The sequence below is a fragment of the Zootermopsis nevadensis genome, unplaced genomic scaffold, assembly GCF_977971745.1.
Source record: "Zootermopsis nevadensis isolate Lab colony 2312 unplaced genomic scaffold, Znev_1.0 Znev_ptg000013l, whole genome shotgun sequence".
Lineage (NCBI taxonomy): Eukaryota > Metazoa > Arthropoda > Insecta > Blattodea > Termopsidae > Zootermopsis > Zootermopsis nevadensis.
The window spans coordinates 15,703,012-15,719,731 of NW_028259145.1; the positions used below are offsets into that span (position 1 = coordinate 15,703,012).

At 38.9% G+C, this 16,720-nt stretch overlaps 1 protein-coding gene across 3 annotated transcripts in view; it reads left to right on the forward strand.

The window, feature by feature from the left end:
* The window catches only part of LOC110830645 (alkaline phosphatase), a 226,828-nt gene that overhangs the window by 21,042 nt on the left and 189,066 nt on the right, over positions 1-16,720 (forward strand). Inside the window, exon 2 of one of the 3 annotated variants that reach the window (XM_022065806.2) lies at positions 14,483-14,622. The exons of 1 other annotated variant lie outside the window; for it this stretch is intronic. The gene's annotated coding sequence lies outside the window, so the exon portion shown is untranslated. Of the gene's footprint in view, positions 1-14,482; positions 14,623-15,591; positions 15,906-16,720 lie in introns of those variants that run through there. One more of the 3 variants, XM_022065797.2, reaches the window with a different exon arrangement.

The window sequence follows — 16,720 nt, forward strand, 5'->3', positions numbered from 1 at the left end:
GGGTTGTTGCGCTGTGTAGTCTGGTCGATGTTTACAAGCGTTTCAGAGGTCATACTGCCTCCGTCATCGGGGAGGCAGTATGACCTCTGAAACGTTGATAAACATCGACCACTCTACACAGCGCAACAACCCAGAAGACAGAAATCTTCAAATATGCTCTAACCTGTTTCCGCTCTCTAATGGACTAATTGTTAGACTGGATATTTTTATTAGTTTATGAGTTTAAATTTAAAGTATGTGCCATAATCAGCTTGTTTACTACGGATATACGTACGTACGTAGCTGCTGTTTTACTGCAAGTTTTATTCGAAAGATCTGGTGGATGCTGTTCTTAAGATAGAAAGCATGAGGCCTCTGAAGGGTCGTCAATAGGCTGTACGCGTAGTGCAGGCTGCACCATTTGAAATAACATCTTAAAGGAAGAAAAATATCAGAAGTAGGTCTAGCCTTATGTTAGAAGACTCTCCCATTCGAATCGAGGTGACCCTAGTAGCTAGTCCGTTGTTCAAGTCAGTTGCTTAAAATCTGTCAATGTGTGCACATGCTGTATTCACGAGCAGAATGTGTGTTTATTCTGGAACGTTACTTAGCATTGAAATTATTTGCTGTGTTCGTGAAACATTTAACAATTCGTATGTTGACGAGGACGTGCCGAATAAGAGCAATACACAGACCGGTAACAAAATTTTGGGACACTGGAAGTGTTTGTCACAAGTGATCATGGAGCCATAAAACAGTTGAAAATAGGGCTCTGCCGATTTAAATCGGCGCATTAGCGAAGGGAATAGGGTTGTAAGAATTTAATATTGCTTTTGGTTTCGTTTATATGTAGTAAGTGTTTACTTTTAAATGGAACATTATGTATTAAAGAAGACGTACTTTCGTTATCCAGAACTTCTGAAAGTATCGTAACGTCCCTTCTATATGACTCCACTAACTCTACGGAAAAAAATTCCAGCGCTGTAAGAAATTTCCAGCTTTGTATTGAACGAGGAGATTCATTACTGTAATCACAAGAACCCATCACTAGACTTCTCCTGAGTCATTTGAATCCAATACACGTCCTCACACACCATTATAAGATGAGTTTCAATGTTTCTCTTCCCATCTAAGCCTAGGGCTCTCAAGTAATCATTTCCATGAAGGTTTGCTAAGTAAAATTTTCTATACCTTCTCGTCTCTCCTATGTCCGCCCATCTCTTTTTTCTGTAATTTGATCAGGCTAATGATATTTGACGACTTTAAACATAATTTGATATTTAATGACAGGTGGGTACTTCAAATCTTCTGGTCGTGACATAGGCAAGCGCGTGTTCAGTGTTGCACCGTGAGAAAGAACATAGTGCTAATTGGCCACGGCTTAGTTAATCACGAAGAGTTTCATGGGCCTACACCGCCTTTCATTTTGATAGCCGATGTTGATAATTCTGACTGGATAAACTTTCAAAGGTAGCGATGTGGTAAAAACTTGTTTCTCAATGGTTCTGCCGGAACTCAAGGAAGATGAAAGAAAGAAAAAATTACCTGTCAGATATCATTGAGAACTTCATCAGTTGGGAGCTGATACGGGCATCATTTTCCGTCAGCCTGAGGGTACAGGTATGTGCGGATATTCTGTAGGCTCATTAGTAGTGCTCGTTCTGCCACAGCAAGGACTTTCACTGCATCGGCAATTCTTGTGCTGTAGTAAATCTGTGTGTACAGTCTGTTAGAACAAAGCATCTGTGTACGACAAGGATCAAGTATGCGCCTTACCATGATTTTTGGCTTGATTCTGTTCAATGTGTGCTTTATTTTACTTGTGTCAGGAATGGTAACCGTTATCACTCATTTGTTAAGACTATTCACTTTAACTATTTTGATCTCTCATGCAGTCTCTTAATGTTGTTTCCCAACTGAAATGTTAACATCTTTCGTATCTTCGTCGTGTGAGTTGTGTGTTCTGTTACATACTAGCGATATTAATTATGTGTCGGGTATAAACTTCGACGTACTCATAATGACGTTTTCAGTCCAATCCATTTCTTCTCAATTTAACACTCATATACCGAAATATTTGGAACTTTGTCTTCAGTGCCCTCAATATATGCTTTTCTCCGAAAGTGAGAGATTGAGTCGTTTTGACTGATGACAAATATACGGCTGCTGCGGTGAATTTTATTGGAATTTAATTTAATATTTATTTCAGTTGTTCATTTACTTAACTTACGTAACACATCGAAATTGAAACAGCTAACAATGTCAGACTTATGTATTGAGTGGGAAAAGAGATGAGTTGAGCCCTATTGTGTTTATTTGTGAAAGGGCAGATATCTCTTGTATTCTTCGCCGTTTTATTTCAATTTTAAACAGCCATTTCAATAGTCAGTGTATAAAGTCGTCGAAGATATGCACTAATAACTTTTCGTGAATTCTTTTCTGGTAAACCACATTTAGTAATGGAGCAGTATTAATGTCCCACTTAGCTGTATCAGGCAATCATGTTATCTCATGCATTCGCAGCGCATGTCTTATACCGTATCTGCTACTCAGTGGGTTTTCTGCTGGCGTCTCTGATCTCGTTAGTTGAGGACGTTAATGAAGAGAGACGCTCTAACCAGATCAACAAGCTTCAGTTTGCTTCATTAGTTCAGTTCTGCATTTCTTCATCACGGGAACATCAAAGATCATACAGGGGCTAATATGTTGGAATAGCTAAATGCAGTACAGTATTGGATTTGTTGGGTATAGGTATGATAATAAATATTTCGTATTAGACAGTGAAAACAGTTATTTAATATTGGTGGAAATGCGTTAGGCCGCCGTGATTTAAAATATTCACTGCCAAAATCAGGGCTTTCCTTTTTTCAGACACGCTTTAATACTACCAGTGCCGAAAAGCCCCGATTAATCACACCAGTCTTTGTAACTTGGTCTTTAAGCCCCAGCATTTAGTTACGGTCTGCTTTTAAATACCCGGCATTGAACGTTTTAACATTATCATAAATTTTTTAACTATTCAAAACTCTTTTCTCGTAGACATTGTAACCCATGAACCAAAATTGAGGACAAGAGACAGCCAGCCTAGACTTAAAATAAGGGTATTCAATCTGGGACTGAATACTTAAGTTTCCATTAGAGTTGCTATATTATTAGAATTCGCACTCGGAAGGATATTTTTTTTAAATTTCTTTGGGAAAATAATTAGTAATGTTTGTGGTTGCTAGAATGACCAAAGAAGTACGAATTGAACTGGTCAATGAACTTATGAAGAAACAAACCCAAGCATATATAAGTTTGTTACATTGGGAAGAAAAATGTTAGAGAATTTTCTAAAAATACGAACTCGATTTAAGTGTTCGGAATAGCTTTTCTTAATCTCACTGCGAATAAATAACGGAAACAACACGTGTTTTTAAACATGCTGAGGAAAGCAGCCGCTTGGGCTACTGAGGATATGGGACGATACTGTTATGGTAAATTTTCAAAAATGCAGAGACGTAGCTCGAGAACATGTCACCATGAATACTGCATATGCGGTGTTGAATCTTCGTATTTTTGTACTCTCAAAAAGGGCTGAGAGATTTATAGAGCACGTGCGAAGGAGGAGTTGGGCGTTTTCCGCAATACGGCGAAAAGGTAGCCAGCCTACAGCAACCAAGGCAACTTGAAAACCACTTTCCCATAGCCGCTTTGAATGGAGTGCCGTCTCAGTTTCGTCTTTCTTAGCATGGAATGTCCTGACTCCACAAAGCTCTCAGCATCAGTGAAGCACAAAATCCCCCACAGTAGATAAAGGCGACATGCAAGGTTAATCGGTTTTAGTCATGGATTCTAGGTCAAAATCGGACATTTTGCGTCACTGCAATGTTATAAACTATGTGATGAATTCGATTAAAGAAGTAACATTTTAGAAATCCGCTATATTTTAACATTTATGACGTATATGGTGAATGACTTTTAATCTTGATTCATACAACATTTTTACGAGATGAATGTTATAAGATACTGGCTAAAGTGCACATCATTGGGGTTGTTTTAAAACAAACTTCTTCTTCGTGTTGACCTACGTGCATATCGCATGTAAAAGTAAAAAGTTTGTCCCACTATACGCCATATAGGCGTTTGGGGTGAGTGAGGTATAGCTCCTCTCTTCCTTGACCTCGGCACTAGATGGGGGTGAGTGGTCAGCATCACGCCCCAACCGGCTTTACCCCCGGGAAAGGACCCCGGTACACATTGTAGAGGAGGCTGGGTGGGCCCCAGAGCCGGTCTGGACGCAGAGGCTAGAGGAAAAATCCTCTCCCCCGTCGGGGATCGAATCGTCCAGCCCGTAGCTAGTCACTATACTGACTGAGCTATCCCGGCTCGTGCATATCGCATGTATTTCTCATATATCTTGTAATTCTTAACAGTCGTAGAGCTGCACCGTGTAAAGTTAGGTTAATAATAACTAATCGTTTTATGCATTGAGATATAGGCCGTGTAGTTGCAAAGCGACAAATTGTCGTGGACATACATCGCTCGTGTTGTAGAGCGCTTACGGTTTCGTATTGACAACAGTCAGAACGACGAAAAGACGAGTGAAGGAGATTAATGGGAACATTTGGAACATGGCGTCGATGTACATTGAAATTGCTTTGTTGCTTAGTTCACGCTAATTAAAGTAGATTATAAGTATTTGGCCTAAATTACTCAGAGAAGCTCAGGTAGGCCGACTCAGAGCTCCTGGTCAAACACATAAAATACGAATACTTACAGCTTAGTCGTCAAATCATCGATTGCACTATCGAAGAAAGATGTGAAGTGAGAGATTTTTTTGTGGTAGTGCGTAACTTCTAGACGCTTCGCGTTTTTAATAGACCTATTGTATTTTACAAGATGACCATTTCTAGCAGATTCGAAAGATTTACGTTACAAGAAGCCGTGAAATCTATTATTTATTTCATACATTTGTTCAAGTGAGATTCACTGGGTTAGATAAACGTTTAATAAATGTCGTCCAGAGAATTTGCTGCTCTGAGAGGTGTCATCTTCCCTTCTTTATAGCGCATGTTCTCCTAAACGTAGGCTTCCCTGCATACACAAGCAGAAAACGCGTTGCTGAAGTTGTAGACAACAGCATACCATATTCGTGCTTGCAGCGGCTGCTGTAGACATGTATCTTTGTGTGTTCCCCGAATTTAGAATTCAGATATTTGCTAATAAATCGTTTAGTTCCGTTGTGGTATAAGGTAATGAAAGATGTATTCAATATAAGGATTTCTTACTTCAGTAGGAACTGCCATCACTTTATACAATTTTATATTTTCCTTCTTCCTTGTTCGTCGCTATTATGATTCCGTAGGTTTTCTGTTAATACAGAACAGGAGGAAAGTACACGTGGCCGCGGATAAATAGTTCCAAAAGCTATTAGTCCGAAGTATGTGGTGACGGAGTCCTTGTCCAGGGTAAAAACCTTTCGCTCAAGCTTTCAGAAGTAGAATCCCTCCCTATTGGGCAAATTTACAGATATTCTGGGCAGGAAATTATGAGATAGAAGCCCTATATACATCTTATTCCTGTCTACACAGAGGGCGTCTTCCTTTCTCACATCCTTTCAGCATTTTCTCATCCTCATATTTCCTTATACAAGTCTTAAACTATGCTAACCGACTTATCTCATTTCTTGTGTAGTAAACGGCATATCCTTCCCTAGCCCACTTTATAGTTTTATGTCACAATAAAATATTAACCTATTTTCTATCATATTTGAAAAAAAAATGTCCTGTCTTTCTGTCATTGCATATTTCTTTGATTTCTTACACGTCCGACTCACGCTACTCGTATATAGATGTTGCCAAACACATTCCAATCCTATTTGGTCTTATTTTTTTCTCGGTTATTTTACTCGCATTCCAGATTTTAACCTAGACGTGGTGCAATGTCGTCTGCCACATTTCAGTCGTTGTTTGTCACACAGAATTGTTACATTTTATTCTGAAATGAAATGGTAAAATTACCAAAACAGCGTATACTTCAGGCATTTAATGCTTTACTCAATTCAAAGTATGGAGGCCATATTTGGTCGATTTCGACAAAATCAAATACATTCGAATTTCTAAGATTAATTACTGACCGACTTTTTTGTTGTGTCGGCTTGAGGAGGAGCGTAGTTGGGGTGGGAGAGTAACTGAGGAGACAAGCGTTTTGCACTGCACTCAGTCTCTGTACGTTGATAACAGACTCAGCCATATCAACGGCGCATATATTCAATGTCGTTGACGATTGGAAAGCCATTCTGCGCGGTTTAAAATCCATGTTTGCCAGTTTTAATTTTGTTAACGTGAAATGAAAATTTCTAAACTATTACATTTTTTTCAGATGACTTGTACACGTGTAGTATTAAACCACCAGCACAAAGGCTTTTAGAACATACACATTTAAAATATTTTGCCCTAGGAATCCCCCGAAACTTACTCGTGTCGATGGCTTTTAAGTTCGTAATGGGGTTTCGTCCAAACAAAACTTTATAAACATAGGGTCTATTGAGTGATCCAGTTGCTCTGAATACTATCAGTCTGTCTCTCTCGCTCATCAACTATTGAAAATGTAATGCGAGTAAATTTCCTATTTTCATTACGCTTGCTGCGTTGCTGTGCTACAATGTCCCTTTTGTTTCAGAGTGTTTGTTTGTTTGTTTGTTCCTTCCAGGCCGGGGTTAGTTAGCGGCAGCAGCACTAGAATTGTGAGTGATGAATTGGTACGAAGTGGTCACGTGCTGCAGTACTATCAGACCGAAAATGTCGTGCTTGTTCTGATTTGACGTAAATTTTGCTGTTAATAATTTAAATCAGGGTTAGTTATAAAATAGTAAAATAACGCAAGTAAACGGACAGCGGAAGGCAACAAAGGCGTGTGAGACAAGGCCGCCTACGTCACAGGGACTACCTGAACTCTCGCGTACAGTAGGTTTCATGGGAACTGCTCTTGTGGGATCTGAGGAAAACCACGGAAGAACATTGCCACAATAAAAATAGGCAGTGGAAGTTCCCAAATCAACACAGCGGTGTTAAGAACAGCAGAGTTGTGTCAGAAATTGGTTGGTAAATGTGGCTTGATTGGTTACGATTATTTATCAACCGATGTGCCACGACCCAATGACTTACCGCGACGTGGGTCTGGGTGTTCAATAACTTTTTACATTAATATGCATCGGCATTTAATGATAATTACATGTATGGTAAGAGTACTGGGACCATTTGTGGCCCATTTTACCATATTTTCTGGCAAAAAAGTTGTTAATTCATTTTTAAACCTCCTTTGCATTTGTAACAGATTAGTAATCTTCAGAATAATTTGTTTCCTATGAGACACGCTCTGCCTTAAACAGCAGGGCATGCAGCTGTGGACTGAGTTCGACTGGATCAATATAGGGCCCAGTAGCAGTCAGTATCTTGTGAACACGAACGGTTGGCTTCTATAAGGAGCCGGAAACTTTTTGTCTACTGTGTGCCTGCCAGTTTCTCAAGAAGGACACTGCTCCTTACATCTGGCTTGGGTCGGCCCTTTTACTTACAGTGTCTTCTGCTTTTTGTTTTCGAATCCCAATGGGCCGTAGATGTTTTCCTGAGAAAGTTTGACCAACCATCTATGTTCCCATCGCCCCTCAGAAGAAGCTGATGAAACCAGCGTTCGTGTTATGACATTTAAATCGTATTAATTTAGTCAAACAGTCTATAATAAAATTACTGCAGTGTTTTTAACGAAGCACAAACAGAGGGATAAGCCTGCAGAGAGCAGAGTCCGTGGAAAAGAGACAAAGAAAAAGAGCGGGAAGAAAAGATAAATTTACATTTCTAGAAAAAGGAATAAGCGTAGGTTTGATTTTCGTCGCGAACTTCAGATATTAGCATGATATTGTTGTGTGACAATAAATAATGCAAGCCTATAACACAATGGGTGCACTTTATGTGTGTCTTCTTTAACAAGCGCGATAGAACACCTAAAAGACATTTTTGCATGAAACGACGCGTTTCATTGCCTTTGAACTTTATCTCTTTGCTACTCGCACTGTAATTTAAGTCGATAGTTTGTTCAACAGTTCCAGCATTAGGCCTACTTGTTTTCATCACGTGATTTTGCATACCAGTCTTGTGCGCCTCCTCCCATACCATCCTTGGATGAACGGAAGAACTTGAAGCAGCCTATGGACGATTACTTTATTGAAAACCTGTAATTTATCTTACTTGACTGTGAAGAGTCTGTGAACACCTTACTGTTAGGCAAATGAAGGATGAGCTATTCTTCACGTAATAATAGACTCCTGTAGAATCAAAGAGCTGTGGCGTGGGTGGTTTCCTTTTGAAATTTTGAGTTTCAGAGAAATCCTTTCCACATGGTCGGACTGGTTTCGCTCAGGTTCGCTTTGTTCGAAAGCAATCTTGAAACGGATGTGCTATCTGGAAAATTATATTGTAAAATTCGTTTTCCAACCATGAAATTAATAGACCTATAACAGCCAGGAATGTTTGTTCATAATTATTAATATAGAACTTAGAAAGTAAGTCGGTGTGAATTATTTAGGATATGAGAATCTGGTTCATTGCTAATTGCAATAAAATACGCAGGCTTAAATGAACAAAGGGACATTCAGGGAACGTAGGTATAGAGGCATGAAACGGAAGTTATTATCTGACACTTTACTACAAATGCTTGTACAGTTATGGTTTATAAAATGTGGATGAATAGCAGAATGTAGCTGCTGAGTAGATACTGCTTACTCCACTGAGTACAGTCCGTCTTAAGAAGTTGACAGTCGTTCAGCTATTCATGAATTTTCCTGTCCTTTGTGAAACCAGAAGGTTCGTTACAGATTTCTCAATAACCCGCCACTAGACGTCGTCCTGAATCAGTTGAGTCCAGTACACGTGTTTATACAATATTTTTTAAAGACATATTTTCAGTAGATTCCTCCCATCTACGTCTTGGTCTCCCGAGTGATCTGTTCCCTTCAGGCATACAGACAAAAATTTTCTCACCTTTACAGTCATGCATTTCTGTTTTATTTCTCTGGTTTAATACCCATCGCAAACTGGGGGGGTGGGGGAGATGCAGGTACGGCACACAGCGGTATTTGAGTTTATAGGGCTCAACTGGGATGTAATATTTTTTTCCGACAGTTCTAATGCACATGTCGTTTGTATTTCGCTATTGCTTCTCGTATACCTCCGTAACACCACGGCAGTTACGCCACGCAGTTCAACTTCATTTTCACCAAAACCCGCCATTAGACGTGATCCTGAACAATAAAACACGTCTAATTCTGAAGCCTTTGTAAAAAGTTTCGAATACGGAACATTTTATGAATTCCAGTCGATAAAAAATAACAAAGTCTAATTTAACGTTGTAGGAAAAGATATAATGTTGTAGTGAAATTGCAATTTATATCTTCCTCTCTTTACCAGACTTTTAGTTCCCGATGGATACTGCCCTTGTATTGAGCTTGACTAGATAGGTATGTTCCGATAAGCAATATAACCCGGTGATACTGAAGGTTTCGTAGTTACAAAAGCAAATACGTTAAAGCGATGGATTAAAAGATTATTTTAATCTAGCTCTGAGCATCTGATGCAATGACGTGTGCTTCAGTCTTCCATTCATTGCGCCCTGGAATGCAGACCTTCCGCTACGAACATCTGCTTTAGACAAGGTAGACCTCTAAAGGGTTATTCGGCTGGGAGTACTGAAAACGTGAAGCGGAAATAGCTCGATTAGGAAGTGCCTCAATCATGTCTCAGTTATCTTCCTTCTTCACTGGCAAAATTCCATCAATGTTTCTGCATTTTAAGCATTCCATTTGGTAAAGGGTTGCCAGACGAAATGAACTCTTAAGTCTTTATTCTAACGCTCAGAGTTCATAAAAATCAATGCGAGGTTTTTGAGGACCGAAAGTGATTAACAGTAACAATTAATTTTTTTCTTGAAAGAAAATGCTCCACAAAAAGTAACGTTGAACCATCTGAGGAGTGACTTCTGGTGGAAATGAATATCTCCTGCACGGTGCTTTTAATAGGAAACTGATTACTTCACTATTTGCGCAGTCGCATTGCATGAAACGGTCTGTCTTTTGGGTTGTTGCGGCGTGTAGACTGGTGGGAGTTTTCCGACGTTTCAGAGGTGCTTACTGTCGCAAATCTTGTTTATTTTTAGAATTCTTCTTCCAGGTTAAAATGTATAGCAACTAATAATTATGGTCTTGAAACTATGTTGAAATACAGCTTCAAGATATACTTCCTGCTGTTCTAATATTTCTTTGCTGGTAAAAACGGAGATCATGAGGTAATCAGTTTTATTTTTAGGTGCAGCGAACCATTTCATGCATTCCCTGGTAACATATTTGTAAGTTGCACCGAATATGTAACAAGTGTACGCGTGTGGGAGTAAATATGGACACGGTCTACTAAGCAGACTACTCATCCAAGTTAATGTTCCGTAATTACGGTTGTATTAACAGTCCACTCTTGCTGATATGACGTGCTTGCATTAGGTTCAAGTTTTCAACGTTGAGAGTGTACAACGAACAATCTGAGAGAGAATTCAAGCAAATGGCTGAAAAGGTTAAAGAGAACTTGAGGACGAAGTTCCCGTGGGGGAAAACTGCTGTGACAAAACATCGGAAGGAGAGAGACGCCGAAAAGGAGTGGTGTGAACTGTGCAAGTGCGATTTCTAAAATACCGGGGTCAGAAGTTCCGTAGCGCGACCGGGTTTAATTAGATTGGTTCTCGTGCGAAAACCATTCCATTATACTGGACAGTAGCTACTGTAGGATGTGGTTCAAATGAACTACTGCCAGCAGGTCAATTGGTTGTGTACCCATAGATTTTTGGGTTACTTGATATATTCTAAGATGATATGACGTACTTGGGTCCTTTAATATATTCTTGACCTTCAAATCATAAGCATATATATATATATATATATATATATATATATATATATAGGTCAATTCTTATTTTTCAATACGAGAAGAAGGGGGACATGTAATTTAAATACCAAACAACAGCTCAGCTTATACGTCCACGTGCTTGTAATGTAGAATGGTATATTGGAACAACTCTGATTATAGCTGTCATTTGTTAACGTTTAGTCTTACATCGGAATTTATGATACTAAGGAACGTCGTTAAACACATAACCGTGCACTTACAAGAGGTGCAATGAGCCTCAGTAAGACAGCAGTTCTGGTTTTGTGTGGGATCTTGTGACCCTGTCGGCTTCTCCTGCGACTTGCAGTGTTATCTTTCTTGCCTTTAATTTGATTTCTATTCTTTCACACTAAACCATTTTGTTACGAGTTGTTAATGTTTATGCTTTTTTAATCTATAAGCATTTATTTTCATTCTAGCCTTGAAACTTTGCGTATTCTTTTCTTTCTGTCCAGTGATTCCAGCCGATCGTCGAATTCAGTACAATTGCGATATCAATAACTATACTGATTGTGAGACAGACCCGCATGCAGACTTACCAATGGTTTCCAGCCAGCGTTTGGTACTTCGGGGTTAATGAGTTTGGTATGTTACATACACCTGAGTGTAAAGACCTGCATTTCTGATCTAGTTGGCGTTTGGTGAGATCTAATATCACGTGGTTGTGTTTGTTAAGGAGGTGGAATTTGTGTACGGTTCATGTCAAGTTTGCTGATCACATTTGTGTTTAGGTGTATCGTACAAAATGTTCTATCTGCAGCGTTTCGTTTCTGTCGCAAACGATTTTAACGCGGTTAACTTGAAAAAAACAACAACTTTTTTGCTGTCAGTTCCCCTTTCCAAGTCCGGACGATGTGATTTTAAATGCCGCCACTTTGATTTCCCTCAGTCATCGTATCTTTGGCCAGGGTGAAAACGAACCTCAGATTTACAGAAACGGCCGATTGACTGTAACTTAAATTCCTCTATCGTCAATTCCATTACACACTCCTAAGGCCACGGCCAGTCACATTGGCTACGCGAACTTCCGAATTAGCTTCCTGCAGTAGCCATCAGAAAACTGGGGGAAAAGAAACAAGAACAGAAATGGCCACTTTGTATCCGTCTCGTTCCGCCGAACACGGGCTGGAAGGAAGAGGATCACTACAATAGACACATTCCTGTAGGCGTACTGGTGCGCCGATCATCGATTTTATTGTAAACTAAATTTTAGGTTAATATTCTGTTTTGTTCTAAAATTTTGCACATTATAATTCGATCTAAGATATGAGATTTCAAGATGACGATGTTCTTGTTTTGGAGGAACATACTGTCTCAGTCTTCACCCCTGACGACGTAGGCGGCATGTTCTTCCAAAGAGTCTACACGGCTTCACCACCCAGAAGATCTTTCTAAGATGGCTGACAACAAAATCTTGTAATTTTAGTTTTTTAAAGACCTCTTAAAGACTGGGGTTAAGAAAATCCTCAGTTGGGTTTAACGCAGAAAATTCTAAAATGTAACTTCTTAAAAATGGAAATCGAAAGTAATATTATTGCTTTTATTGAAGACTTGCCGAATTGTCGCTGTTGCGATGTTGACGTGACAGGACAGCAGATGTCGCACGACAATTCAAGGACTTTAGCCCATCAGCTTGACAACAGATCCCGAAGGCTCAACACTAATAGGATACTCCCAAAGCCCGGTGCTTGACACGATCTTGAGGCACTTCCATTCATACGACATCCTCACGACCCATGTCACCAACATCGCCTTTCTGTTATTCTCCCATATTCTTTTCGGTCTCCCCAGAGGTTTTCCCACCAAATTGCTGAATGAATTCTTAGTTTTTATCTAATCCATTTTCGCAACCCATTGTAAACTTCTAAATATAAGTATCCTAACGATACAACATGGCAGCTATAAGGTATCCGTGTTCTGCAATGTTACACCGTATAGTTTGTTAGATATTGACCGCCATTTCAGAGGAGCGCACTGCCTTCATCTCCAGGGCGCGTATTTGCCAGACTACACAGTGCATCATCGGAGAACTTCAAATCTGACTTGATGCCTGTGGATCGATTCATCATTCTACTAAAACGGATTACAAATGGATCAGTATTAATAACACACAAAGTCGCCTCTACTTGGACACTTTCAATACTCTTCATATTAACACAATGTAAAAACAAAATATATGTAATATGCTTTGATCAGTACATAGCGCTTCCAGCCATAAAATAAATATGAATGTAATTTTCAAATCCACATAGAGAATTGAAACACAGACGCAACCAATGCGGGACAGTATCTCAAACATTTTGCTGTTGAGGTCTATATTTCGAACTTTCATGCCGCAAGATAATCATACGAAGACATGCAAAGTAGGTTAGATTTTTCACACATTGAAGCAACTTTGATAGTATTTCATATCACTTACTTTGCACTAAGCGATTATTTGGTTCGGGCTGCTTTTGTTTCTATTTATTATGTAAACTGTTGTTGTATTTTCAATTTTCTGTAAAAGAAGACCACGTGAACATCAAAGGATTTAATTCCTGGCTGCTGTACCCTGAAGTCTCTTACACGCAAGGTGTAATTGATGCGAATGTAAAGTGGAAACTGAGAGTCAGGTTTGCAGCTGTCTGTAACTTGATGCAAGCATCCAACCGACTTAGTTTTTTCTCGCAGTTTAATGATCAAACCAAACTTCTCTGCAGCTCTAAAAATGTCGAATGCGAGTTACATTACAGTTTGCTGTCTGCTGTGACTGTTTTAATGTAGCAACAGAGAGATTTACTGAGTTGGTTAAGAAAGTGAATAGATAACAGCGAATACAGCGTAACAGGTGACACGCTGAAACTTTTCATAGTAGCTGAGATTTTCAAAGTGATTAATATTTAGTGCGTGTTGGTTTAGCAATGAACGTAACATAATTTAAGTCACAAGCTTAGCAGAGGTACGTGAAATTTTTTTGGTTTCTTTACTGCAATTGTTATCGATTTTATTTTATTAAAATTCATTGCGTTCAAAGGACACCGGAAGTAAATTTACATTTTTTTCCTATCTGACAGAGCTGATATTCAACTGTTAGATATTCTTACAAATATGATTTGTTAGAAACACTGGTTGATCTTGGATACTGTATTACTCTTCACATATCAGTTATTGTATATTACAACACCATAAGTAGAAGAGTAAAATCGGGGAGGGGTTTTACAAAAGCCATTCTATTTCAAAGTCTAGACTGCGCATTAAATTCAGTCATTTGTCTCCCATAGTATTCCTTAAATACGTTTGAGCATGTCGTAACGCCGATAAAATTGACCCCCCCCCCCTTTGTGGATGTTGTAACGGGACAGAGAATGAGGAATTTTTAGGAATACTATGGGTAAAATTGCTGCGAAGTTTGTAATTGGAGCAATTGAAGAAAACTTGCTGTTGGCTAAATTCGGACTACCGACAGCACAAAGGATGTAAATTGCACACAGTTTAAGCTTTCCACTCGTCGCCAAAGCACTATAATGTCTTTGTCCTACGAAATTTCATTTTTCAAGGGATCCTGAATCGATGTCAGCTAATCCTGATCAGTGACGTCCATGTTGGCCTTCTGGGTAGTGCTGCCGTGTGGGCCTGTAGGTAGACATCAACGTTTCGGACGAACATAATGTCTCTATCTCCAGGGATGAAGATAAAGGTACTGTGTTCCTCCGCAGCCAGTGTATCAAATGTATTTCTAATAAATAGCCTATGGTAATTCGAATACGTATGTCTGTCACATACCGTATGAAACGTATTTGTTAGTTCAAGAAATTTCGGGATCCCACGGCGGCGGTTATGAAGATGGCTGTCTTTTAGGTTATTGCACAGTGCAGTCTTGAGATCTGATAGTCTGGTAAACGTCTACCATAATACACAGAGCAATAACCCAGAAACAGTTACCTTTGTTTATTTTAAACACGATTTGACTATTAAAGTCGATATCAACAAGAAGTTCGTTTTTTCAAAATTCAAACCGGATGTTTTTGGTTATTTTTGTGGAAGCTAATTGAGCAAATTTATCTTCGATATCGCATTCTGAATTTAGATCTAAATTCATTGTATTTGTTTTTAGAGGAGGCGACTTTAAAATCGGAAATGATTATTTTGTCCCGTACTTAGGTTACGTACCTAGCATTTCATAACATTATCTGTGAAGTTCCACAGGAAATTACGACATAACTTTATTGGGGCCATTAAAGTGACAATTGCTTTCAAAGACGTCCGTGTTCGGAGGACACTGGAGAAGGTCTAACGCTTCGGAGACCAGTATTCAGGTAAAACTGAAATAACCAATAAACCGATAACGTTAATCAAAATAATTTTCTCGTAATAGTGTGATACGTCCTAATTTCGGGTTCATTATTTTATGGCACCTCACATACAGAAATCACGGAAAATATTCTTTTGGTTTTCCCACGGAAAAACATTTTTTCAGAATTTTTAATGCATGTACCATTGCCCGTTGGGTTTAACGCGGCTTTGCAAATACTTCATGTGGGTTCTTCAAGCGCTACAGACCGTAGTTTCATTGAGACTGCGCAGTGCAGCACCAGCGGGATTTCAGCAACACCGGCTCCAGTCCTGTTATCCGTCTCTTTCTCCTGGATCTCCGTTGAGCTTTTCGGGGTTTTGGCTCAGTATCAGCTTCGCGGGCATCCATTCAGGACATTCTGTACGCCGCGCACGTGTAGTAGTGTCTTTACATTTACATTCGGCGTCATATTATGTTACCAGGATATGGACGTATTTATTTTTGATGTCTTTTGTTTAACATACAAATGCCAGACTGTACTGAGCCTGTAATTTTCGTATAACTGAATTTTATAGTGTGTTCTTCATTTAAATTCACTGTTTGTTTTCGTGTGAATTTCATCATAATAATAGCCATCGCAGTCACCGAAACATGATCATTTTTGTGACCCTGTATTTAATTTATATGTAAGTGTTAAAATTTTCTTCAGAATTTTATACTTCTTCAATGCATTGTTTACCTATATATGTAGGATAAAAATAGACTTATTTTAGTGGCAAAGATGACTTGTTGTGCCAGGCCTAGAAGCCTTAAGATGGGTTGGAAACTTGTCACAAAACCCAAAAACACTTTAGCTTTACACATTTCTTTATTAATGGTCTGAAGTTCGAAGTGCGTTTGGTTCTATTTTACAATGTTTTGTTTCTTCCAGCGTGAAGTTTTGTGTCTATGGAATGAAGATTCGTAGTTTTGTTTGGTAAATGTGTGGTTTACTACCTGTTAGGCAGGTTTTATTTAATATGTCAGGAGTTTGGCAGAACCAGTATCATATTTAGGTTGTTACAGTTAAATGCGTACTGTAACATTATATACAAGTAATATAACTTTCTGAGAAGTGTGACATTACTTTCGCTTATAAACTTTTTATTATGTGGTTTGGAGACCGTGCGGACAATTTGAGGGTTTTGATAATACGGATAAACTCTGGCAAGCTGCAGCATTGCTTAATTATATATTGATTCATATAAATTATTAATCAAACATCATAACACTATATGAAAATTGAGGTTCTCACGGCGGTGAAAAGTCGATATAGTTGTTCAGGGTTGTAACAACGTTTAGGTTTGTAGGTAGGTATCGACATTCTGCTAAATCTTCAGGGCTGAAAATTATCTTGTAGATAGATAGACTAAAAACGTTTTGGAGAAAAATACTGCTTACATCATACAGTCCTCAAGATGGAAGCAATATGTTTATTCGAAACTTGTCCAAGTATAAGTCC